The following is a 25060-nucleotide window of genomic DNA, read 5'->3' as shown; positions in this document are numbered from 1 at the left end:
AATCTGAGAAGTAAATCAGTATCAGTAAATAATATGTGACCCTAAGAGTTAAATTCTTTAAATTGGTGTGACCAAAATCCAAAATGCAGGTCTTATTGTCCCAGGTGAGTGCACAATCACTATGTTTGCCTCACTACTCCTCTGCAAAGGGACATGTAAGCTATTCTGAAAGCAAATAATACCTTGGCATATTTTGGGAGGTAGCACATAAATCAAGAATAAACTTGCTCAAGTTGACCCAGACTTAAAAACTTTTGCAATTATATGGTATGACTAAGCCTGCTAAATGCTTCATTTTTTACATAGTACCATGAAGAATCTCACTTAAGAGCCCTGAACTATAGTACTTTAGCACAATGGTCAGGTTTGTTAACAAAAGGAGGGGCCTACAAGGGAATCGGAAAAGGACAATCAAGGATAGATAAACTGAACAGCTTTTTTTTTTTTTTAATTTTATTTTTTTAAAGATTTTATTTATTTGACAGAGAGATCACAAGTAGGCAGAGAGGCAAGCAGAGAGAGAGAGAGGAGGAAGCAGGCTCCCTGCCGAGCAGAGAGCCCAATGCGGGACTCGATCCCAGAACCCTGAGATCATGACGGGAGCCAAAGGCAGAGGCTTAACCCACTGAGCCACCCAGGCACCCCTGAATAGCTTTTAAAATAAGCATCTTGGGGGCACCTGGGTGGCTCAGTTGGTTAAACATCTGCCTTTGGCTCAGGTCATGATCCCAGGGTCCTGGGATATCCTGTGATGGATTGCCACATTGGGCTCTCTGCTCAGCGGGGAGTCTGCTTCTTCCTCTCCCTCTACCACTTTCCCCTGCATGTGCTCTCTTGTTTTCAAATAAATAAAAAAATAAATCTAGAAAAATAAAATAAGCATCTTGGCTGATTTAACTCTAAACTGTCCTCTTCTGTTTTAAACAGAAAATAATTTATTAAGCAAATGAAATTTACTTCATTGTTCTAACTTATTTCAAATATTGTTCTTTGATATATTTTAGGCAGCCAAAAAGTTTTCAGAAATTTTTAAAAAGTAAATATTGATTTTTTTTTAAATTTTAAAAACTGAAATACTTGGGGGTGCCTGTGTGGCTCAGTGGGTTAAAGCCTCTGCCTTTGGCTCAGGTCATGATCCCAGGGTCCTGGGATTGAGCCCCACATCGGGCTCTCTGCTCAGTGGGGAGCCTGCAACCCCCTCTCTCTCTGTCTACTTGTGATCTCTCTCTGTCAAATAAATAAATAAAATCTTTTAAAAAAATTTTTTTAAAAACCTGAAATACTTGGTTTAAATTCTGGGGAAATTTCAGATTCCTAAACTGGAGTGTTAACAATAGCAGAGATCCTAACTGCATAGCAGTAAATAACTTTCTTTTCTTCTCTACTTAAGCCATATTTGAGACCATCACAGATTCTCTTATTATATTCAAGCAACACAGAATTAATGTGTGTAAAACAAAATCCTTAATGTCAACCAAATCCTAGTTCTTGATGGTACACATTTGGAAATCATTTCATACTTTTGTTATGGAATCTCCCATCTCTTTTTCAAGCATAGGGTTTGCATATCTTCAGAATTAAAACCACTTCAAGCTTTATAATCTCTGTAGATCATTGTTTTGTTAGGACATACCATGCTGGTTTCATCAACCCGATCAAATCTCTGCCTTCAGGCAGACATCTGCAGTTGTTGGCCTCCAGGTGCTTGAGAGTCCCTGTACTTCAAGACACTCCCCCTAAAGAAAAAAAAAAAAAGAAGAAGAAGAAAAACCTCCAGGAAGTCTGCAGGTGCAAGTGTGTTTTAGGGGAAATTAATGATGGATTGCCCTTTTATGTTGTATATTCAAATAGGCGGTTATGTGTTTGCACTGATGTAGTTCTGACCTTAAGTACACAAAACATGAACTCAGAGCCTTTTCTTGGTACTTATGATGGAGTTCCCCTTTTTCTTGGGCAAAACATGTATCTTTAAGAGTACTGACTAAAGTATTGAAGAAATTTAGTTTTCTGGGGTAGGGGAAAGCATCTAAAGAATCTCTGTGAAGGACCATTGCTACTAGAGAGAATAAACTCATAGATACTATTGCCATATCACTTTGGGAATTTATCTATGATGAAGACAAGATTCACAGGGCTGTTCTGGCCCCAAAGCCGAAGACAATGTGAAGTAGATGGCTTACGTCCAAGACCCCAGATGCCCAACGGCACGGATTGCCACATAGTTCTCTGCAAGTTTTTGTTCTTTATCCTTTTGGTTATTTTATGCCTTATGTACTGGTTCAGGAATTTAAATAATTAGTAGACACTCTTATTCTTAACCATGGTACACCCAATATCCTTACTCCCAACAATTAGTAGAAATAGGCTTCAACCTCCAGACAGGGACAAAGTTGAACTACCTCTAGCAAAGCAAAGGAAAAGGCCACGTGGCTATTGAAAAAAAAGATTAAAGTAGCTTAAGAAACATATGGATCATGTTTGCTTACATACTTTTTGTCTCAGTGTTTCTGTGTTGCAGTTACTAAGTGTGAATAACTCTAGAGCCACTTTCCGTCCAGAAGATGCTATAAATAATTACCCAACAAGAAGAATCAGAAGGACTCTCAGTTAAGACAGCAACACTCAGTACAAGAGCACAGCCAACTGAACAGTAGTACAGATTTGGATTCCTCATTTTCCAGAAGGAGAATGGTATATCCTTCCACTTAGGTGGAGGAATAACCGGAAGGAGAGACAGACAGATGAAAACTGGCTCTGCTGGCAGTTAGTTAGTGAGGAAGGTACTAAGAATTTTTCAAGACATAAATCACAACTTGCAAATCTGCACAACTCACAAAACAGAAAAATATGATGAAGACAAAATATCTAAGCACAAACTTTTAACTCTAGCTCATTCAGACCTTTTTGCTCTAATAGTAACTCCAGACAGATTCACATGTTCTAAAGGTAAGGCCACGGAGTAGTCTAATAACTCACCTAGCTTACAAATTCTTGAGCTAACCCTGCTAAGGCCTTCCTATGACTGACTTGTGCCCTCAAAACCCTTCAAGTACCCTTCCTTAGTTTACCATTTTGAGATGCCTCACTGTTTTCCCCTGATGTGCATTTCCCTTCCTTCAGCAACAAATGAAGCCTAACTTTGTTCAACACAGTTATGCTTCTTAAGTCTGTGGACCTTTTCCTAAGTACACAAGGATGGGAGGGCACTACAGTATTATGCTTAAAGGCATGAACTCTAGAACCAAATTGTCTGGGTTTGAATTCCATCCTACTACTCACTAGCTGAGAACTTACCTCTCTGTACCTCAGTCTCTTCATCTATTAACTGGAGATAATAATTCGATCTACTATAGAAATTTGTTGTGAAGATTAAATGAGTTAATATATATGTAAAGTGCTTATAAATAATGCCTAGTGCATAGTAAGTTGTTGCTGTTACCACCAGAGGTAAATCAAGGGTTTAGTAATCACTGGGGAAATGCAAATCAAAACCACAATGAGATACCACCTCACAACTGTTAGAATGGCTGTTACCAGAAAGATAAGAAATAACAAGTGTTGGTGAGGATGTGGAGAAAAGGGAACCCTGCACTGTTGGTGGGAATGTAAACTGGTACAGCCATTATAGAAAACAGTATGGAGTTTCCTAAAAATTTTTAAAAAGAACTACTACTATATGATCCAGCAATTCCACTTGTGGGTATCCAAAGGAGATGAAAATGCTATACTGAAAAGACATGTACCCCCATGCGCACTGCAGCATTATTTATAATAGCCAAGACGTGGAAGTAAGCTAAGTATCCATGAATAATAAATACATGGGCAAAGATGGATAAATGAATAAAGAAAATGTGATATATATATATACATATATATTCATATATATACACACACAATGTATATTATTTAGCCATAAAAAAGAAGATCTTGCCATTTGCAAGAACATGAATGAATCTTGAGGGCATTAGGCTAAGTGAAATAAGTCAAATAGAGAAGGACAAATATGATTATACTTAAATGTGGAATCTTAAAGAAAGCAAACAAACAAACAAACAAAAAGACCCAGAACTTAGAAAGAACAGCTTAGTGGTTGTCAGAGGTGAGGCTGGGGGTTGTAGAAAATGGGTAAAAGTGCTCAAAAGGTGCAAACTTCTAGTTATAAAACAAATAATTTCTGGAGATACTATGTATAGCATGGGGACTATAGTTAATAATAGTATGTTATATACTTGAAAGTTCTTGAAAGAGTAGGTCTTAAAAATCTCATCACAAGAAAAAAATGTATAATGTGAGGTGATGGATGTTAAGTAGACTTACTGTGATGATCATTTCACCATGTATTCAAATATCAGATCATTATGTTGTATACCTGAAACTAATATAATGTTAAAAATATCATTATATCTCAATTTTTAAGAAGTTTGGATGAGAATCCATTATTTGGGTAAAATCCTTTAGGTAAAGAGAAAAATAATCCTAGAAAGGCATTGATTGAACTGAGCAAGAGAGGGTCTCTTGGACATCATCTTGGACTGGGCAGTGTTCCTACGACAGTCTTGTGTAGTAGGTGCTGTTTCTTGGCTATTTAAAGACCCTTCAAGGTCCCCTTCTCACTAGCCACCTCCCACTATGGTCTGGAAAGCTATCTACTCCCATTCCCAGACTTCCTTACAGCTGGGGACAAAGAAAAGCAAGAAATCTTTGGAGGGGGCTCCTGGGAGAGATTTTCTTTCCAGATTAAAAAAAAAAAAGAACCCTTCATACTTCATCTTGCCTTAAACGTGAATGTGAAGCCTGAAGCCATGTTGGCTTTATTCAAACAAAGTTAGAAATACGAGGAAGAAAACAAGCATATGAGGATGGTGGAAGATAAAGGTAGGAACATTCTGAATGCTTGGTGGCATGCAGAGCTACTGAACCAATGCCAGCAAACACCTAACTTCAGATTTCTTGTTAGGAGAGAGGGAAAAAGCACCTATTGTTTAATCTACCATTAATCAGATTTTGTTGTTGTTGCTTGCCCAGAAAGCATTTCTATCAGATACTGCGTGTTATTCAGTCTTTACGTATATGCATGTGGAGAATTAACATCAATGTTTCATGTCCCATCAATTCTTATAACAAGTTCCTCACCCTCTGCAGCTGCACAAATTGAATGCTCATCAGAATCACCTGAATATCTTTTAAGAAATAAAGACCAGTGGAAACGACACCCAGAAATATTGCCTCAGTAGATCAGAGGTACATTCTGACATGGGGTTCATGGTTTAGGAACCACATCAAGATCCATTCTAGCTCATAAGCCAAGTGAAAAAATTCTAGTTTTTGTGAGGTAGTCCCTTTCTAAAAGAACTAAAAAATTCTAATAGCTAAGGCTAATCCATAGCTATCATCCAAGAAAATTCAATCATTCAAGAATGGAGCACACACACTTCAGCACTTTGGTTCTCAGTCTTGAGTCTTGGAAGCCCATCCCAAAAGTACTGAAATATTCTGAGATTGACACCCAGAAACTGGCATTTTAAACAAACACCAGACAGGTTGTGATTCCTCTCCTCTAGGTGGTTACAGACTACCACTCACTCCTTCAACAATATTTATTCATCGGTCACCATATAGCAGGCATTGTTCCAGGCCCTGGGTGTCTGTGAACAAGAAAAACTAGGCCTGTATCCTGGGATGGCCTGCATGATGGTGTGGGTGGAGTAGGGACATAGGCAAATTAAGAAGTAAAGAAATAAATCAACAGAATTTCAGATAGTAAGTTCTATTTAAAAAAAAGGAAAAAACAACAACCCACCATGATGATGGAACAGACAATGTATGCTTGCAATGGCGTGGAGGAAGGCGTCAGGGAAGGGCCCACTACAAAACATCATTGAACCTTAGGTCTGAAAGGACAGAAAGGGCCAAACTTGCAGTGAATAACAGGGAGAAGAGCTTTCCAGGAAACAGTAAGGCAGAGGCCTGGAGCAAGAATTAGCTGGCATATGTGAGGAACAGAAAGGCCAGTTTAGAGGGAGCGGTAAGAGAGGAGGTCAGAGTAGAGACATAAGGTTGTTGGGCCAGTGTAAGAGGTTTGAGAAAAATACAATTTTTATGGGAAGCTAGCAAAAGGATCCCTTTGAACAGTTCTTGCTATGTCATAAATTAGTTGACAAGGAATTAGGTCCAATCACATAGAAGCCATACAGACGATTGTGCGGGTGAAGAATGGAGCAATTTGGCAGAAGTATTTTTCTAAGCTTTTGTTACTCAAATTGTGGTCCATCAACCAGCAGCATCTGCATCATGTGAGAACTTACTAGAAATGCAGAATTTACGGCCTTACTCCAGACTTTGGAAAATCAGAACTGTATTTTAAGATTTTCAGGTTTGTGTGCATCTTCAAGTTTGAAAGTTACTGCTATTAAGCCATTAACCTTGTCTGTATATTGGAATCACCTCAGAGGTTTAAAAACACTGATGCCTCAGTCAAATTTCAGGGATCTTATTTGAAGGAGGGACAGAGGTAGGAGATGGAGGGGACATCAGGATATTTATAAGCACAGCAAACACTAAAGTATGATTGATATGCAAAAGGTTGTATGAGACGCTCAAACAAATGTGGATTCTTACGCCTTCTCCAAAGATTCTAATTCAGAAGGCCTGGGACAGGTTTCAGGAACTTGCATTTTTTAACCAATACGACACAATTTGAGAAACACTGCAGTAAGAAACTGTTGAAAGTGGGACACCTGGGTGGGTCAGTAGGTTAAGTGTATACCTTTAGCTCAGGTCCTAATCCCAAGGTCCCAGGATTGAGTCCCACATTGGGAATCCTTGCTCAGTGGGGAGTCTGCTTCTCTCTCTGCTTGTGCATACACATGCGCTCTCTCTCTGTCTCTCTGACAAATAAATAAATAAAATCTTAAAAAAAAAAAAAGAAAGAAACCATTGAAGGAAAAAGAAATACTATGAAATGAGGATGCCAATTAATTTGGTTGCTGATTAATGTGTATCTGTGGGTAAATCTACTTAATAACTGCTCATCTTCTGAAAGCATAATAAAATAATATAGATGTCTGATGATTATCATCCAAAGATCAGAGATATCCTCCTGTCAGAAGTTATACTGGCTGTAAAGATTTTATAAAACATTCTGTAATCTAAAAAAGGGCCAAGGTCATGCACCAGCCTGTACTAAGGAAACCTTACATGTAGGGAGAAATTTCTTTGCAGGCTATAGAAGGAATTTTGCTTTTAAACCACATACTGTATAATGACTGACAACTAAATCAAGAAGTTCCTTATAGTTTCGGAGAGCTTAAAAAGCAGGATGGTATGAATAGAGGGGCCATAGCTACTGCTCTGCAGTGAGCCAGCTCTTCCAAACTTTCTGAGGTCCCACCTTTTCCAAGATTTTGTGCAACACTCACACCTCCAGGATTCTTCTTGTCTGAACTTCAGTCAGGCCCTCAGACTGAGTATTACTTGATTCATTTCTATTTCATTCCTTGTTAATTGTCTTGTATGTGACAGCTTCATTTTCTTAACAAGATTGTTAAACTGCTTAAAGACAAGGATGATGTCCATCTCATACTTTTATTTCACACAGTGCCTGGACATTGCTGACTACACAAAAGAAGCTTAGCAATTGCTGTTTGCTTGAATAATGGCAATAAATACTTTATACTGTCTTCCTGAATGGTTTCATTGGACATGATGAGTGATCCTTAAAATAGGAAAAGCACACTCATTACTGGGAGATTCTAAAATATAAGCCATCCGTCAGTATTAAAACAGCAGTAAGAATAGCAACCAAGTAGTTTTGTTGCACTTTAGTTTTTTTCAAAGATTTATGGGAATTGTATCATTGAATTCCCATGACAACTTTGACAACTGTTGAAAAGAATTTTTTTAATTATTTTTTTCCATTTTTTTCAGTGTTCCAAAATTCATTGTTTATGCACCACATAAGAATTTTTTAAATTATTGTGGTGAGAACACCTAACATGAGATCCACCTTTATGACGAATTTTTAAGTGCACAATGCAATTGCTAACTATTGGAACCAAATTGTACAACAGATCTCTAGAATGTATTCATTTTGTTTAATATATAGCTATTAAACAGCAACTCCCCATTTCTCTAAAACCCCCAGCTCCTGACAACTGCCATTCTAACAATCAACATTTCACTTAGCATAATGTCCTCTGGGTTCATCCATGTTGTCACATGTGGCAGGATTTCCTTCTTTTTTAAGTTTAAATACTCTTCCATTGAATACATATACCATATTTTATTTACCCATTCATATGTAGATATAATTTAGGTTATTTCTGTATCTTGGTTATTGTAGATAATGATGCAATGAACATGTGAATGTATCTATCTCTTCAAAATACCAATTTCAATTCTTTTGGATATATACCCAGAAGTGGGATCACTGGATTCTGTGGTAATTTCATTTTTCATTTTTAAAAGAACCCCGTTATTGTTTTCCATACTAGCTGCACTCCATTTTACATTCCCATCAATAGCATACAAGAGTTTCAATTTCTTCACATCCTCACCAACATTTATCTTTTGTTTATTTGGTAACAGCCATCTTAACAGGTGTGAGGTGATATGTCACTGTGGTTTTGATTTACATTTCCCTGATGATTAGTGATGTTGAGCATCTTGTCATATATCTGTTGGCCACTTGTATGTCTTTGGAGAAATGCCTACTGAAGCCCGTTGCTCATTTTTAAATGGTTTTGTTTATTTATTTATCCAGCTAATTATTTATTTAGCTATTTAGTGATTAAGTTTAGGAGTTCCTTATTTATTTTGGATATTAACCCCATATCAGACATGTGGCTTAATTTTCTTTCCAGATAATTTGTTGTTAGTGTATAGAAATGATTTTTGTATGTTTATTTCATATCCTACAACTTTATTGAATTCATTTATTAGTTCTAATGGTTTTGTTTGTAGTCTTTAAGGGTTTTCAACCTATAAGATCATGTCATCAGCAAGCAAAGATTATTTTACTTCTTCCTTCCCAATTTGGGTGCCTTTTATTTCTTTCTCTTGCCTGACTGCTTGGCTAAGACTTCTAGGACTATGCTGAATAGAATTAGCAAGAGTGGATATCCTTGCCTTATTCCTGATTTTAGAGGAAAAGATTTCAGCTTTTCATTATTGAGTATGATATTAGCTATGGGCTTTTCACATAAGTCTTCTATTATATTGAGGTAAATTCCTTTTATATCTAGCTTATTGAAAGTTTTTATCAAGAAAGTGTGCTTAGTTAAGATCCCCCCCCTTTTGAGGTTGATGAAATTGGGGCTCAGAGAACTCTTAATCAGAATGCCACTGGCCTATATGTTGCCCACGTATGAATTAGGAAAAGATGATCCTTCCTTCATAGGAAAGAAGGGAAGATGCCAATCTGGCAAGTGGAATACCCACTGCACCTCAACTAGGTGACCTTCTGTAGAGCATAACTTCTAAAATGGTGGCAGAGGCTTTACTTGCAAAAACTTTCCCATTGCATCTTGACACATCAAAATAAAACCAAAGGCTTAATGTTCTTTACACTACCCACTCTGGTCAGACCAGGATATATTTGTTTGAGTGTGTAAGAAGGCAAGAGAACAAAATTTCCAACCTATAGCCAGAGAAAATCAGCCATAAACAACATGAAGAGAGGAAAAACAACTTTGCATAGCATAGATTTTGCAATTGGAAAACTCTAGGGAAAGACATCCCAGGCAGGTACTCTACCTTGAGAGAAAATGATTGCAGTAGGTTGCAAAAATGGCCACCGTACTTTGTATCTCCTCCATCAAAAGGTGGAGTCTATTTCCTCACCCACTGAATTTAGGGTGGCCTTGTAACTGAGATGGATAGAATATGGAAGAAGTTGCAACATGAGAGTTCTGCACCTGGGCCTCCACAAACCTGGCAGCTTGGAGACTACTGATGAGAGGCATGTGGCCCAGTCATCCCCAACTTCCCCACAGTGAGACAACCACTAGACAAATGAATGTGGCCACCTGCATTCGCACATGGTCCCCAGCCAAGTCACCAGCTGACCCCAGAAAGGAGTGAGCCTAGCTGCTCACATGTCTGCCTCAGATTAGCAGAAGCACCCAATTGACTCATAGCTCATGAATAACAAAAATGGTTGTTGTTTTAAGCCGCTATGTTTTAGAGTGTTTATTTAGAAACTGATAAAATGAGTGACCCTGGAAACAAAAGAATCAGGCAGATTGTGAAACTGAGATGACATCTGCAAATAGCAACAGCCATTGTCAGCAGCAGCAAGGCTAAAGAACAAAAAGACAGTGCATGGTGTAGACATTACTAATCACATCAGCTTTTCATGTCATAGTGTCAGAATTAGTAGTTGCCATTAGCGGCATATTTAGAAAAAAGAAAGGCACCTAATAAATTTTGCATATAGTGGGTTATTTTTTAAAGTAATAGAAAAATCACAAATAGCTACAGATGCTTCAACCATTTGATTTATTGATAACAAAAACCATGTGATTCACTACTTTTCTCAGTGCACCTTTCATAGAGAGCTAAGTTGGTAATGCGAATATATGAGACAGCACTTCTTGAAATGATCAGATTCAGCTCTTCCAACAATAGACCCAACAATGGATTGTTACTTACAAGTTTTAAGATATGAAATAAGAATTATGGTTTGAAGGCCAAAAGGAGAAAAGAAGAAAAAGAAGAGGAAGAAATTATTATGTCAACTTTTTCAATATTGAAGATGGTGTGCTGAATCATGGTATATTCCAACATTTCTTCCAAACCTCAAACCAACTCAAATTATCCTGCTAGAGAGTAGAAGAAAGGATAGGGAATTATATAAGGGATAGAATCCATATCCATACCAAATCCCACAGTGACTGTTTTTAGAAAATGATCATACAATGTGAGCACTTCATAGAGAGAGTTGCTTAGGAGCTGAGGTACCTAATTAAGTATATATTTTTTTCATACCCCAGAAAATCTATTTGCAAAGAAAATTATGTTTGAAGGCAGACTACCTCTAAATTCCCAGATGTATCCTTGAAAACAATCTTGTCCTTCTGGGATTATTCTGGAGTCCATGTATTAAAGCAACCATAGCATCTTCTACTTTCCCAAGCTAGTGGTTCCATATGGTCCCTGAAATATATACAAACTCTTAAAACTGAAATCCAAGACTTGTCACTATCTAGCTACAGTGTACCTTTCTGATAATCCCCAAAAATGTACAATAATTTTCCCTCTTAACCAAACGTAGGCAATGCTTTCCTGTCTCCATACTAACATCTTCTGTACTCATCTCTACTTTTTAAAAACAGCATCTGAACTTTGAAGTCCACTCAAAAGTCATTTCTTTATTGAAGCATGGCTACTTTTCTACAATTTGGGATATACTCAGGTCCCGAGTCTCATCCTTCTACCTCAGAAATTGGAAATCACATCCCCAGACTCCTTTATAGTTAGGAAGAAGTCATGTGACTGAGTCCCACCCATTAGGAGTACTCCCTTGACCCCCTTGATAGACTGACTCAAAAAGAGCAACATGAGAGGTGACTGTGCTCAGAGGAAGGAACCTTCTGGTAAGTGTAGTAGACGAAGCATCTAGTTCTTCAATAACATCGCTTCTCAGCACTTTGGATAAGATCAAGGGCAGTTCTTCAGTAACAATGAGATCTGAGCTTCTAGTTACCAACTTTCTTTGGATCTAAGATGTTATCAACTTAAAAAGGCACCATTATTTCACATAACTTTAAAATAATTTTTAGTTCTTCCAATAAAGCTATGATATGATATGTTCTTATAACTTAGAATGTTTATTTCAAACTTATTGAAAAACATGTTAGACACATAGACATAGATGTTTTTCATAAAATATATTGGGTAAGTTTTTCACATTCAAAGTCTGACTTTTTTTTTAAGATTTTGTTTATTTGAGAACGAGAGCTCAAGTTGGGGAAGGGACAGAAGGAGAAAACCTCAAGTAGATTCTGTGCTGAGGGTGGAGCCTAATGTGTAGCTGGATCCCAGGACTCTGAGATCATGAACTCAGAACTGAGATCATGGACTCAGAATCAACCATGTCTATGTTTTGGCACACAATATCATTGTTTGTATCATTGGGACTGTTAATGATGTAGCATTTCTTAAAAGAATGCTCCACTATTGTCCCTAGGAATTTCTTCTAAACTGCCAGTGCTAATTCTATGAGTGTTGGTTCATGTGAACAGGCAATGACAGCTACATCATAACTGCCACTTCGCCAACAGCAATTATGAACAGCAGTCCAAATTTAGAGAGGTAAATACATTAGGAAAAAAAAAAGAATTTTAGAAAAAAATGAAGTATGTTCTACCTCCATTGGTGATTCCAAGAATAGGAGTCACTTTCCAGTGTTATGATGTTATACTTCATCTAATGAAAAACTGGTTAGCGGTGCCTAAAAGATCATAAAATGGAACAAATACCTCTACCTCTGGCTACCTGTCTTATAGTTTCCACCAGCCTAACACATAAGACTATGACACATATTCAAAGTAATTTACTGAGGGATTATAATAAGCAGTCTCAGAATGGAGGAACAAAAGATATAATTTTAGCTAATTTGGACTTTTAATGTATCACACTAGGAAAGACACTTCATTCATTTATTTATTTATTTATCTATCTATCTGTTTATTTGAGAGAGAGTGAGAGAGAGAGAGTTCACATCATGGGGGGGGGGGGGGAAGGGGGGGGGGGCAGAGGGAGAAGGAGAGAGAGAATCTTAAGAAGGATCCACAGGTAGTGAGGAGCCTGACACTGGGCTCAAGTTCACCACCCTGAGATCATGACCTGAGCCAAAATCAAGAGTTGGAAGCTTAACCAAATGAGCCACCCAAGGGACCCCTAGGACGGATGTTTTATAACTTAGATTTCCATGTATGTCATGCCCCAAAAGTCTCCCAGACCAACTGACTTCAACTCCTCCTTCAGCAAAACTTACTACTTCCACAGGAGTAAGTCTGACATTTAATTGCTTTCTGAGTTCTCCATCTCAAGGTGTATCCTGGGCTTCAATTAGATGAGCACTGACATCCACATCTGCTGAATCTCATGGTGCCTGGATAAAAAATGGGCTTCAGATATGGGCAGGGGTTAAAGTGGGTTCTTCTGGACCACAAACACCAATAAGAATCATGAATACACTGGTTCCCTAACAAAGTAACTGTATCTGTTAGAAATTTCTCAGCTGCAAATAATAGAAAATTTAACCCAACATGGTCTTATATTTATAACATTATCTCTCCTATCAAAATCTCAGATAGGTCAGTCTTCAGATGTCACATAGTGACCTTGACTTTGCTTCTCTAAGACGCTCTTAGGTCTGCCTCTGTAAGTTATTTTCATCCTCAGACTGAGAACTAGATAGCTGTCATAGATCTAGGCATCATATCCAGATACAACAGTGTTTACAGAAGTTAATGATGACTCTCTCTGCTTCTCTTAGGAACAAATAAACTTCCCAGAATCTCTCAGTTTTCCTCCACTTAAGACTTTATTGAACAGAATTGGATCACAAGCCTATCCTGAACCAATCACTGGTAAAGGGTTAGGACCACTATGATCGGTTTGGACCAGCCAGGATCTACCCCCAGGCTGAGGTAAGGACTGGGGCCTACCCACCATGAAGAATGAAGTCACACAGAGTAGATGCCTGAATAAAATCAGGGTCCTATTAGAAAGGAGGTAGTATGTGTGAAAAAAGATGTTAGTATGTTAACTATGCTGGAATTTTTAAAAAAAAATTAATGAAAAACCAAAACCAAAACCAAACCAAACAAAAAAGAAGTTAGGTAACCAATGGTATCTCCTAAACAAATAATCCCTCTAAATTATAAATTTTTCCTAGAGATGGTACACTCTAATCACTACTGATGAAATACTTGTTGATGTCAGAGCTCGGCCCTGCTCTCTAGGAATAGGTATTTGTATACTTTGGCACATGGGGTTCTTTCGGTTCCACCACAAGTCTGGTGACATCAAAAAACATAGAGGCCTCTAAATGTCCTTTCTTCCTTACTGGAAAATGACACTGCATTGGATTGGATTATTTTTATTCACATTATCCCTCTGATAGAAAAGGAGTAAAAATGGAAAGCTTAATTGCTTTATATAGGCCTAATCCTCCCCCAACAAAGCAAAAATCTGTAAATCCCTCCAGGGAATAAATGGTGTCTTTTTCATATTTACATATCCTATGAAGTTAGCCTTATATAATAGAAACTCCATCTAATAAAGAAATGATGACTTGTTAATCTCATTCATTCTTTCCAGGATTAACCTTTATTACAGCTAATTAAGGCTCCAAGCTAGGTGTGGTCCATATCCAACATGTGTGCATCAGCAGAGATCCTTTGATTTTAGTATACTTTCCTCCCTGTGTCTCCAACCACAAGTATTGCCCAGAAGCAGGGACTTACAAGCTGGAATTCTAATGCTCCTTACAGTGGATGGTACAGGCTTAGGTTGGGGCGGGGGGTTGGTGGTGGTGGAATGCATTCCCTAAATCAGACAAGCACTACCTACAGAAATTCAGACTTTGATAAAACCTTGCCAATCCATTTCCTTTCAGCTTTACCCATCAGATAGTTCCTCATTCTTAAGAATTAGTGGGTTTAAAAAAAAAAAAAGAATTAGTGGGTTGAAAATCCCTAGGAGAGAATATCAAAACTACAACATGTTCAGACAGATATACACACAAATAGTATGTTTAAATGAAATTCTCTAAGTGAGTTCAGATTTCTCCCTTTTTCTCCTTACTATCTCTTCTCTTATTTAATTCCCCTATTTAAAAGATTCGGGTTCTTTCCCCTTCCCTTGTGGTACAGGATATTTGCTAAATATACGGATTCATGTCCTTTGGTTCTTATTCTTTGACTTGCAATTCTTATCTCTCTATTCTGTCCCCAGACTTGAAGTTTGTTATTATGTCTGAGAAGTCCTTAAATACCATGGTTACCCAAAGGGTCAAACTGTCTCTCCCCTAAACTGAACGTTGCTGATTCATGGAATGCCTCAGGGACTGTCATAGCCACAGCTGAAATAGCTACCCAAACAATGATGCTTAGGTAAGAGCAGCTATTAAAAATGACCAACCCCTGTTACAAATCAATTAGCTACCCCTAATTTGAAAGACATTCAGTATGGTATTCATACTGCGAATCAGGGAGGATGGCATTCCCTGAACTGATTCACACAATGCTGATATTTGTCAAGCAAATGAAGGAAAATATCAATAGAGTAAAAAGTCAAACAAAAAAATCTCAATCTTAAGGTCATTTTCATTGTCTAATTGTCCCAGTGTGCTATCAAATGCTCATCTGCATGCCTGAGGAGTGGATAATTTCGGTTAATATCTATGTATTTCTATATAGAATGATGGCCAAATGTAATATATGCATTTAATTAAATATTTCAATTAGGCTTTACAGCCTATAAAGTAACTTCACATGTACTATTTCATTTGATCATTGTGACATCACCGTGAAGTATGTGCTAATACTATCCCCATTCCACCGATGAATAAATTCTGACTCTGAGAGATTCTATGACTTTTTAAAATCCCTAAAACTAGCTGATTAAAAAGAAGAGACAGGACTAAGATCTAGGTCTTTCACTCACTCTTTCCATTGTTGACATTGCCAGTATACATTCATGATAAACTATAGTCCTCATTGTCTAAACAATTGTACCAAAAATTAAAAGTCAACAGGTTGTAATTCAGGTGCCCCTTCCTTTATGTGGGGACTATGGCTTTGCCTTCCTGTCTATTTCTCTTTCGTTTAATGTAAGATCACAATAATGTTTCTTTAAGGGGCATTTGAGAGTACCTAATGAATGAGCGATATTCCCATGGAGAATTGGAAAGGACAATATGCTTAAAGGCTGGCTAAGTGACACCAGGGAATACTCTACCATTGAAATGGCTGAGCACTCAGTTTCCCCCCACTTGTCACTATTTATGCATTCACTGATGCTCTCAGTGTTTGAGTTCCATCCTTTAAATCAAGAGAATGATGCCTTGTTAAACATAGGATTGTCTAGGGATGCCTGGGTGGATCAGCGGGTTAAAGCCTCTGCCTTCAGCTCAGGTCATGATCCCAGAGTCCTGGGATTGAGCCCTGCATAGAGCCCTGCATCGAGCCCTGCATCGGGCCCTCTGCCAGGAGGGAGCCTGCTTCCCCCTCTTTCTCTCTGCCTGCCTCTCTGCCTACTTGTGATCTCTGTCTGTCAAATAAGTAAATAAAATCTTAAAAAAAAACAAACCCAGAGGATTGTCTAATGTACCTTTTAAAACTAACACTTGAGTACATGCTCCTTTATTATCTCCAGTTTATGATAGGAAAATGAGTTTCCATGACCCTTGGCTCTCTGTGGAAAAATATTGCCAACTTTTATTCTTCTAAAAGCATCCATTAGAGCTTGAGATAGGTTCCATTCAAACACTATTCTTGCCAAGAACTGTAGGCCAAGATCTATGCTGACTGAACAGGACAGCAACTATGATTTTCAAGTTCTATCTAATGATGTGCTTTTGACAGGCAAGGTAATGTTGCCTGCATTTTAGGTCTTAACCTATGATGCTAGGCAATAGCCTCTCTTGTCAGGATTGAAAAAAAATAAGGTTTCATGCATTCGCAGATATCTGAAACTCCAATGAAAGGCAATATATACTTTTATATGAGATAGGATTTTGTAGATCAGATTTATTTTAGGTTTTTAATATAATCCTGCATTCTTTGGAATCAGCATGGCAAATATATTAAGCTCATAACTCCATGGTGAAGTAGAAGACTATTGCTCAGAGCTATTGTATGGGGAATGTAACACTTAAATCACAGCTATAACAGGTCATTTGAGGGGAAAACGTAGTTTCAAAAAATAACTGAAAAATGCATTCATAGGCATTATTATACAATTGAATGTGGCAGTGGCAATTGAAAAGGAGTGGGGCACTGACTCAGGTATGATACTCTTCTGTCCAACTCATCTGCCATGACAGTAAAGTGTATTTCTTTACTGTAGGAAAAAAAGACAAATCAACATACATAAAACTTTGGTTGATTAATGATTCAGCTATGATGGAATCACTTAAAGGACAATAGCCAGCCTTTCCCACTAGCAAGGATCCTTACTGGGGTGTGGCAAAATAATATTCTCCATTCTGGCTATGTCATCTGATTAAAGACACTAATCTAATTGTATCGTAGTTTGGGAGGTAAAATGAATACATGCAGGAATGAAAATAGGACCTGCCTTTGATGGTAAAAATAATTCATTTCTGGGCAATTCTAACATTATTACATAGGATATATTAAGACATTGTTATGTTTAACCAGACATTATTTTCATTTATTGATAATCTTTTAGTTTATTGATATAAGTGAGTGATACTCATGAGGAAAATTGCCAACTCAGAGTAGAAATCTGTTTTATTAAAAAAATGAAAAAAATGCAAATGTACCACAATGGATATTGCAAGGAAAACTACTTGTGCTTTTTAATGTTCATTAATCCTCTCCTTTGAAACATCTATTGACTTCTAGAGGTGTGAGGCAGGGATAGGATAAAGGGTGGTGAATATTAAGGAGGGCACTAGTTGTGATAAGTACTGAGTGTTATATGTCAGTGATGAATCACTAAATTCTATTCCTGAAACCAACACTACATGTTAACTAAATTGAATGTATATTAAAAAAATTTTTTTTTATTGACTTCTAAACATATGCCAAGTGCTGCTCTAGGCTTGAGAGGTACAACAAAAACAGACAAAAATGTTGGCCTCTGGGGCTGGTGGGAGGCTCAGTCTTAAGCATCTGCCTTCCGCTCAAGGCATGATCCCAGTGTCCTGAGATCGAGCCCCTCATGGGGCTCCCTGCTCGGCAGGATGCCTGCTTCTTCTTCTCTCACTCCCCCTGCTTGTGTTCCCTCTCTCGCTGTCTCTTTCTCTGTCAAACAAATAAAATCTTTAAAAAATAAAAAAATTTTTACAAAATGTTGGCCTTTGCAGAGTTTGTATTAATTCCAGTGGGAGGAGATAGACAATAAATAATGTGAGTAAAATATTTAATATGTCAGAATTTAAAGATTTATGATAAAAATATTAGTCAAATATTTAGTAAATAAGAATTAAGAGATTTGGAATTCTACAGAAACTGTAAGTCCCATGTCATTAGTGTAACCCCAGAACCTACCACAATGTCTGGCCTAGTAGATATTCAAGAAATATTTGTGAAGGTCTGAATGAACAAATGAACACTTTATGTTCTCTGAAAATAGCCCTGACACTGTATCTCAAACTCATACTAGATTTTTCCTTTTTTATCTGCTTACTTCCAAACAAGATTGGAAGTAACTTATAACAAAAAGGTAAAAAGAATGTAGCTTAAGCAATAAAGAAAGAAATAGAATTGTGAGGTATGGCTTTTTTAAAATACAGGGCTTAGACACAGTGGGTGATCAATAACTTAAGTGAAAGTATATTTGATAGCAATTTCCCCAAAGATGCATACATATTTTTCACATGACTTTTTCAAAAATATAGTGTGTTTCCAAAATACACTATATCCCTTATCAAAAACTGAGAGGGGGCAGGTCCAAGTATGATTTTGAAAGTAAATCTTGACAAGGCATTTCCATTGGCATTAGGGCAATAATCCAAATGCATGTGGCTTTCTTTAAAATTCCAAGAGTAGGGGTGCCTTCGTGACTCAGTCAGTTAAGCGTCTGACTCTTGATTTCAGCTCAGGTCATGATCTCAGGATCATGAGATCATGATCATCTCCATGAGATGGAGCCTGAGCCCCACCTCAGGCTCAGTGCAGAGTCTCCTTCCTCCTGCTCCCTCTCCTTCTGGTCCTCTCCCCGCAGCACCCTCCCACCCACCCACTGCTTACACACTCTCTTTCTCTCTCTCTCAAATAAATAAATAAATCTTAAAAAAAAAATGAAGTTCCAAGAGTAGAACTTAGCATAAAGTAGAATCTCAATAAATGCTGACATAAGACCATCAGATAAAACTGATTCTTGGACTATCTGTACAGTGTGGTAATAAGATCAGGCAATCAGCATTTTTTAAAAAAAGGATGTTCTTTTTATTTTGGTCTGTTTTCAGCAAGAATGTTTAGTGTCTCAATAACCCTGATCAAATAAGGGTTCTTCTCAATCTCTTTAACTAAATAGATAGCATTCAGGAACCCATATGGGTGGGTGAGAGAGGACCACAGTTACCTAACCAGTCATATCAGCCAAATCAACGTTAACAGATTTGTGGATATGAGATGTAGCAGCCAGAGCCAACATCATACCAGAGGCAATGTAGTGTCAGAAAAAACTGAATTCAAGCCTTAGTTCTAGTAATTATCCACCATAGTTGGGGCAGCAATCTATTATAAACGAAATGAAGTGTTTACCATCCTAAGTATAGGAGCTCAATAATATTTGTAATTATTATTGAATGTAGATAACATCTGAGATATTTTGGAGACTAAATTTCTGGAACATCAACAAGAAAGAAATTTAGGAAACTCATATGGCATGGTAAAAAGAGAAGGTTTATTCCTGAGATTTTGGAGTAGGAATTACATAATTACATTACATAATCATCTCAAGAAAGGGGCAGATGTTGCTTACATAGAGGAGAACAATTGAGATATTCTGGATGGTGTAAAAAGATATTAGATACTCTAGCTTATAATTAAGCTAGAGTCGAACTGGTCTACACAAGTCCAGATCAGCAAGTATGAAGGCTCCTATAATATCCTGCCCCTCCCTAAGTGTGTGAAGGAGTTAAGAGATTTTTCAACCAGCAGCCAGGATAGCTCATCCCCTTATTTGAAAAAGGTCTGAAAGTTAACATGGTAAGAAAGAAAAATACTTTCCCATGTCATATGGGCAATGGGAAGAATGATGGGGTGGGCATGGGGATTCTTAATGATAAAGAAGCCCTTCCTTTAATTCCTTCTTTATTTCATTCTTCCCTTCCCTTCTATTCCTTCCATCTTCTCTTCCTCTTCCTTCCTTTCATTTTCTCTTTTTTTCCCCTAACTCATTCAACAAGGGTCTGCAGTGGAGTGATTTCCTCATTGTTATTTGCCACTGGATTCTGGATAAGTCAGGTGCTGAAAGATGCTTTCAGGTTTTGGTTTGCTTGGATTAGACCTGATGTATTTTTCATTCTTCCTTTCTACATCTCCTAATGTAGAAAAGTGCAGCATTCAGATGAAAAATACATGGGTCATCAAGACAAGTTCTCCCATTGGAGAACAGGAAACAAAACTTGTGATGACTGTGAATGAACTCTCTGAGAACCAAATGAAAATCACAGAAATAGAAACCAGATGTAAGCAATCATGAATCCAGGGCAATGCTCTGCCTCCAATTTATTTTTAGCAGAAATGTTATTAAAGTCTTTTCAGTACCATAATTAATTTTCAAGGATTGCCATTAACCTCATAGTGTAAAATGGGACAAGAATTTTTTTTTTTTTTTTGCATGTAAAGTTTAGTGGAAAATATTGATTTTTAAAGTAGTTTGCTGTGTGTTTGGTGGTTGTTGGGGGTATTCGATGGTTTTTCGTTTTTCCCAGTTTGACCTAGGAGTAATGAATCTCTCACCAGAATGTAATTCGTCTTTCAATAATAGTGGCTGTTTATATATTTAGGATGTGTCAACCTCCTCAAGGCTGGGAAGTATCATAGCCTAATATAATATTTGGCTTTCAAGTTTTGGGTGTGCAACAAGAGGACCAACAGTCTTGTTGGCTAAAATCAACCCAAGGTATTAGAGTTTGGACATGAACTTGGCCTGCCTATGCCAGAGGGAATACAAGTACCTTCTTTCAGGCTCTGAATGAAATCATTAATTATGTCAGCAGCTCCAGCGATAGACCTGGAGACACTTTGCACTACTTAGCAAACAAGCTACCTTCTCAACTGTTTAGAAGTCTGGGGAAGATCTTAAAGATCTGTACTCACTGTACTTACACAGCCCTTTCCCTGCAAAATCCTCAGACTCTCCTTGATCCTGTGTCTCTTTGGTTTTACCACACCGAGGTTGGAATGAGATGAGGGAAATATGTGGCTATGATGCCCAGACTGTGTATTATAGAACTAAAAGAACATCCTGGTGCACCTCGACAATGAAACTCTTTTAAAATGAGGGTTTTTGGAACCATATCAACCACACTTGAGTTCCTGCTCCATTTAAGGCCATCATAGGTCTTTTGAGGAGTAATTTAACTGCTATAGACATGTACATTTTTGCCTGTTAAGAACAGCTTTACAAAGAATATGACCTGTGTTTATAGGACAAAAAAAATTTTTTAATCCTTTCCACAAAAAGCAGCTTCCTTTTTTTTTTTTTAACCATTAAAAATACCTTGGCAGTTTTATGTATAATTACAGTTTAGCAGGATGAGAATTAAAGGAACAAAGTGCAACAAAATTCTGCTAAGGTCAGTTTTCTTAACATAAGTACTTCACATAGTAATTGACTTCAGTATATTATGATACATCAAAAGTCCACACTTCCCCCCTCATTTACACTCTCTGGGTAGTGAAGCACAAATGAAATGAAGGGGGAAATATCTTCAGGAAAAGCATGAAATACAAGCACTAAGCTTTTGAAACTTAAGCACAGAAACTTTTGAGACTGAATGAGACACAGGATGCCCCCCAATCCACCACGATTTTAAAAAGAATATGCTTTATGAAAGGCTCCTGATAGCAGATCAAAGTGCATCATAAATGAATTTTGAAAAACAGATCTAAGATAATTAACACTATGCTTTCATTTCTCAAAAGTGCAGGTGGGAAGAGCTACAATTCAATTCCACAGATATCTTCAGAAGACCAACTCTGGGCATATAACAGTGTTGGGCACATTGGGAAGGTAAGCACACAAAGGAGAGACTGATAGATTTTTTTTTTCTTTTTTAGCTCATAGACAATTATATCAATTGAATGTTTAACTGTTGAAAGCAGGGGGAGGGGGGAAGTCCAGCAGCTTTAATAGAGCTGCTGGTGAGGACGATTAAAACCCTCTCTAAAAAATGTATCAAGTTTAGCAGATTAAAGAATGAGATCTTAAAAATCTAATAAATGAGCAGTTGGGGAAAACTAATTTTTTTAAAAAATAAAGAAACTGGGGGGAATTAGATAAACTTTGAAGGGAGAATTCTCAGTTGGTATCACCATGGGACAGAGGAAAATACTAAGGCACCAATAGAGGGGAGGTAGGAGGAAAAAGCACCTCAAGTTATGAGCAGATAAGGGATAAAAAAATGAAATTTATTTATATCATGTTATTTCTTCTCCAGAAAGAGATGTATAGGGGGAACTTCACTATAAAGAATTAATAGAACAAAACTAATCTTCTGAGTTACAAAATAATCATACTAAAATATTATTATGACAGTTTCATAATTTTGAGGAACTGGGTACACATTTAAGTCTTATTTCATTTATTTTTATAAATAGTCAAAGAAAGAGAAAGTAAAGGTTTTATATCAATTTTACTGACCCAGGAAAATGTTTAGAAGAACTTATAGAAAGATTCCATTTTTCTTCACTATTTTTATTCTGTAGATCCAGATACTGAGAGAAAAGCTATGAAAAATTATTGAATCATCACACTTTCTATTTTACATCAGGCATTCTCAAGGTTGTTTATAAACACATACACTCTATCTCTTTTTTTTAAGTACAGCACCACCATAAGAAAGAATGGTAAAAGCAACAAGCAATGTGTTTCAATGTGATGTCTTCTGATTTATACAGAAATATGTAAATATGTATATCTGCTAGGTACTGGATGTTAGATATGCCCTCCCCATAAATAAAGACACAAAATTCAAATAAAAGCTATAACTGTTTATAATATTTTGTAGATTTTCAAGGTATTTAAGGGAATTTGTTATTCAGGTGGAGAGAGATGGCCAATAGAGGTAAGTGGGGGGAATTGCCAAGAGAAATTAAAGACAAAAATGTAAAATGTGGTGACAATTAAGAAGGCAAAACATTTTTTTGCCTTAAATACATACAAGAGCTTAATTAGGTTCATAAACTGTTCTTCATAAGAATATATCACAAGAACTGGGCAAAATGGACCTACAATATTGCATATTACATGGGAATTTCTTTGTTTCCTTCTTTGTTAAGAAGTGAAAATCACACGGTTCAGGGCTCTGGTGAATAATAAAGAACTCACCCCCTCTGAGCAGTAATATTTTACAAAGAGCCCCAACCATGCCTAGAAAAGCCCTGAGACACCTGACAATCTCCAGCAGCAGTGTCCCAGTCAATAAAGCGGTTTTGTGGACATTCCCATAAGTATACTCTCCGGCACTCAGCTCTTGGATGCTTTTAACAGATAGGGGAAGCATCAACAAGACCATCGCGCTCGTTCGTTTGAGAATAGAACCTTAGAACAGGGAAGGGAAGGGGGCTGCTGGATGGATCAACGTTTCTCAAATCAGGCTAAATGTTGCCTGAGGTGGGGGAAGACACCTTCTGGAAGGAACTAAAAGGAAACGCACAATTTGGACTCTAGAGTTTGTTTTCGTCTGTCTCTGGAAATCTGCCTCTGCGACAGCGCGTCCCGGAGTTGTGCAAAAGAACACATCCAGCCTCGTGCCCCGCGCGCACCGGCTCTGTCGCCGGCAGCCTCGGGCCGAGGGTGTCGCGGCCCCGGCTGGTGGGGAGGGGGGTGGTTTGCGGCAGGAGGACGCGCGTCGTGGGGAGGGAGGGTCCGGGCCTCACCAGGACAGCCCGAACACGCAAGTCAAGAACTCTTAACCACCATGGACAGCTCACTGGCTTCCCCCAGCCAGCTCCGCGCTGTTCACAAACTCCACAGGAGCCACCAGCGAGGTTGACTTTTATGCCCTGGAGAGATGCCATGTGTTCCACCGTCTACACCCCCCCCACACACACACACACCCCGCGATCGCCAACTGCAACCACTGAGCAGCTATATATAGACATAGCGGGCTTCGAGAATAACCCTCCTTGCCCTCACATCAGTCCTTTAAGGTACCACCGGATTCTAAGAATCAGATGGTGAGAGTTGGCAGAGAGAACTTTGTTCCACGTCCCTTCATTTCCTCTCCTCGCCGGTGCGGCCCCTCACCCCGCCTTGGCTTTGCGGATCGTGTTAAATGAAATAAAACAGACGGACCCCGGGGCTCTTGGAGCTGTACGGACGGGAGAGGCGGGCTGGCAGAGGGCGATTCCCAGGGCTGGGGGAAGAGGGAGTCGTCCCTGAACACCCGCATGGGGCCCCGGACCTGGACCGGGACAGGGCCCGGGAGGGGGTGGTGGTGGAAGGGTGGGGTACATCTGCCCCCACCCTTCTCTTCCCCCACCCCCACTGGTAATTTATCGTCACCGTCTGCCAGGGGCTTATGTCACGTTTGAGTCATAGATTGACCAGGAGGGAGAAGGGAGGGGTGAGCCCCGCTTGGAGGAAGTTCGCTCGCGCCTTCGGACCCTGTCCTCGGGTCATACTGTTCCCGAAGTTTCCCCTCGCCTACAGCCAGGAGCGGGGCCCTCCTGCGAGGGGCTGGAGGGCTAGGCCCGCGACTCTTAAGAGTCTGTAGATCCAGATACTGAGGGCTAGGCCGGCGACTCTGAAGGTTTCCCGGGAGCGAAACCACGCGAAAACCCAGCGGGATGGGGCGGGGCGCGAAGGCCTCATTTCTACCGCTTGGGACAAAACGGATTCTGCGCGACAATCCGGAATCCAAATTCTCAGGGAAGGAAAACCCAAAACCCAGGAAACATAGCTAGACTTCCAAGGGGGCTCTCAGGCCTCTGAACTTTCCAGCAAGCCTAGTATCCCCGGGAGCCAAGCCCGGGACTGCTTCCCTGGGAGACACACATCTCGCCTCGCTGAGTCCCGCGCGCAACCACCGAGCCGGGAGACCCCAGAGAGAGAGAGCCTACAGCTTTCATGCTCGCTTTCCAGAGGCCTTAATTCTGACAAGAGTCCCAGGAAGAGCAGGCAG

Source organism: Enhydra lutris, unplaced genomic scaffold (genome assembly GCF_002288905.1).
Source record: "Enhydra lutris kenyoni isolate GAN:26980312 unplaced genomic scaffold, ASM228890v2 scaffoldscaffold72, whole genome shotgun sequence".
In the NCBI taxonomy this organism is placed as follows: domain Eukaryota; kingdom Metazoa; phylum Chordata; class Mammalia; order Carnivora; family Mustelidae; genus Enhydra; species Enhydra lutris.
Note: the sequence above shows the minus strand (reverse complement) of the source record.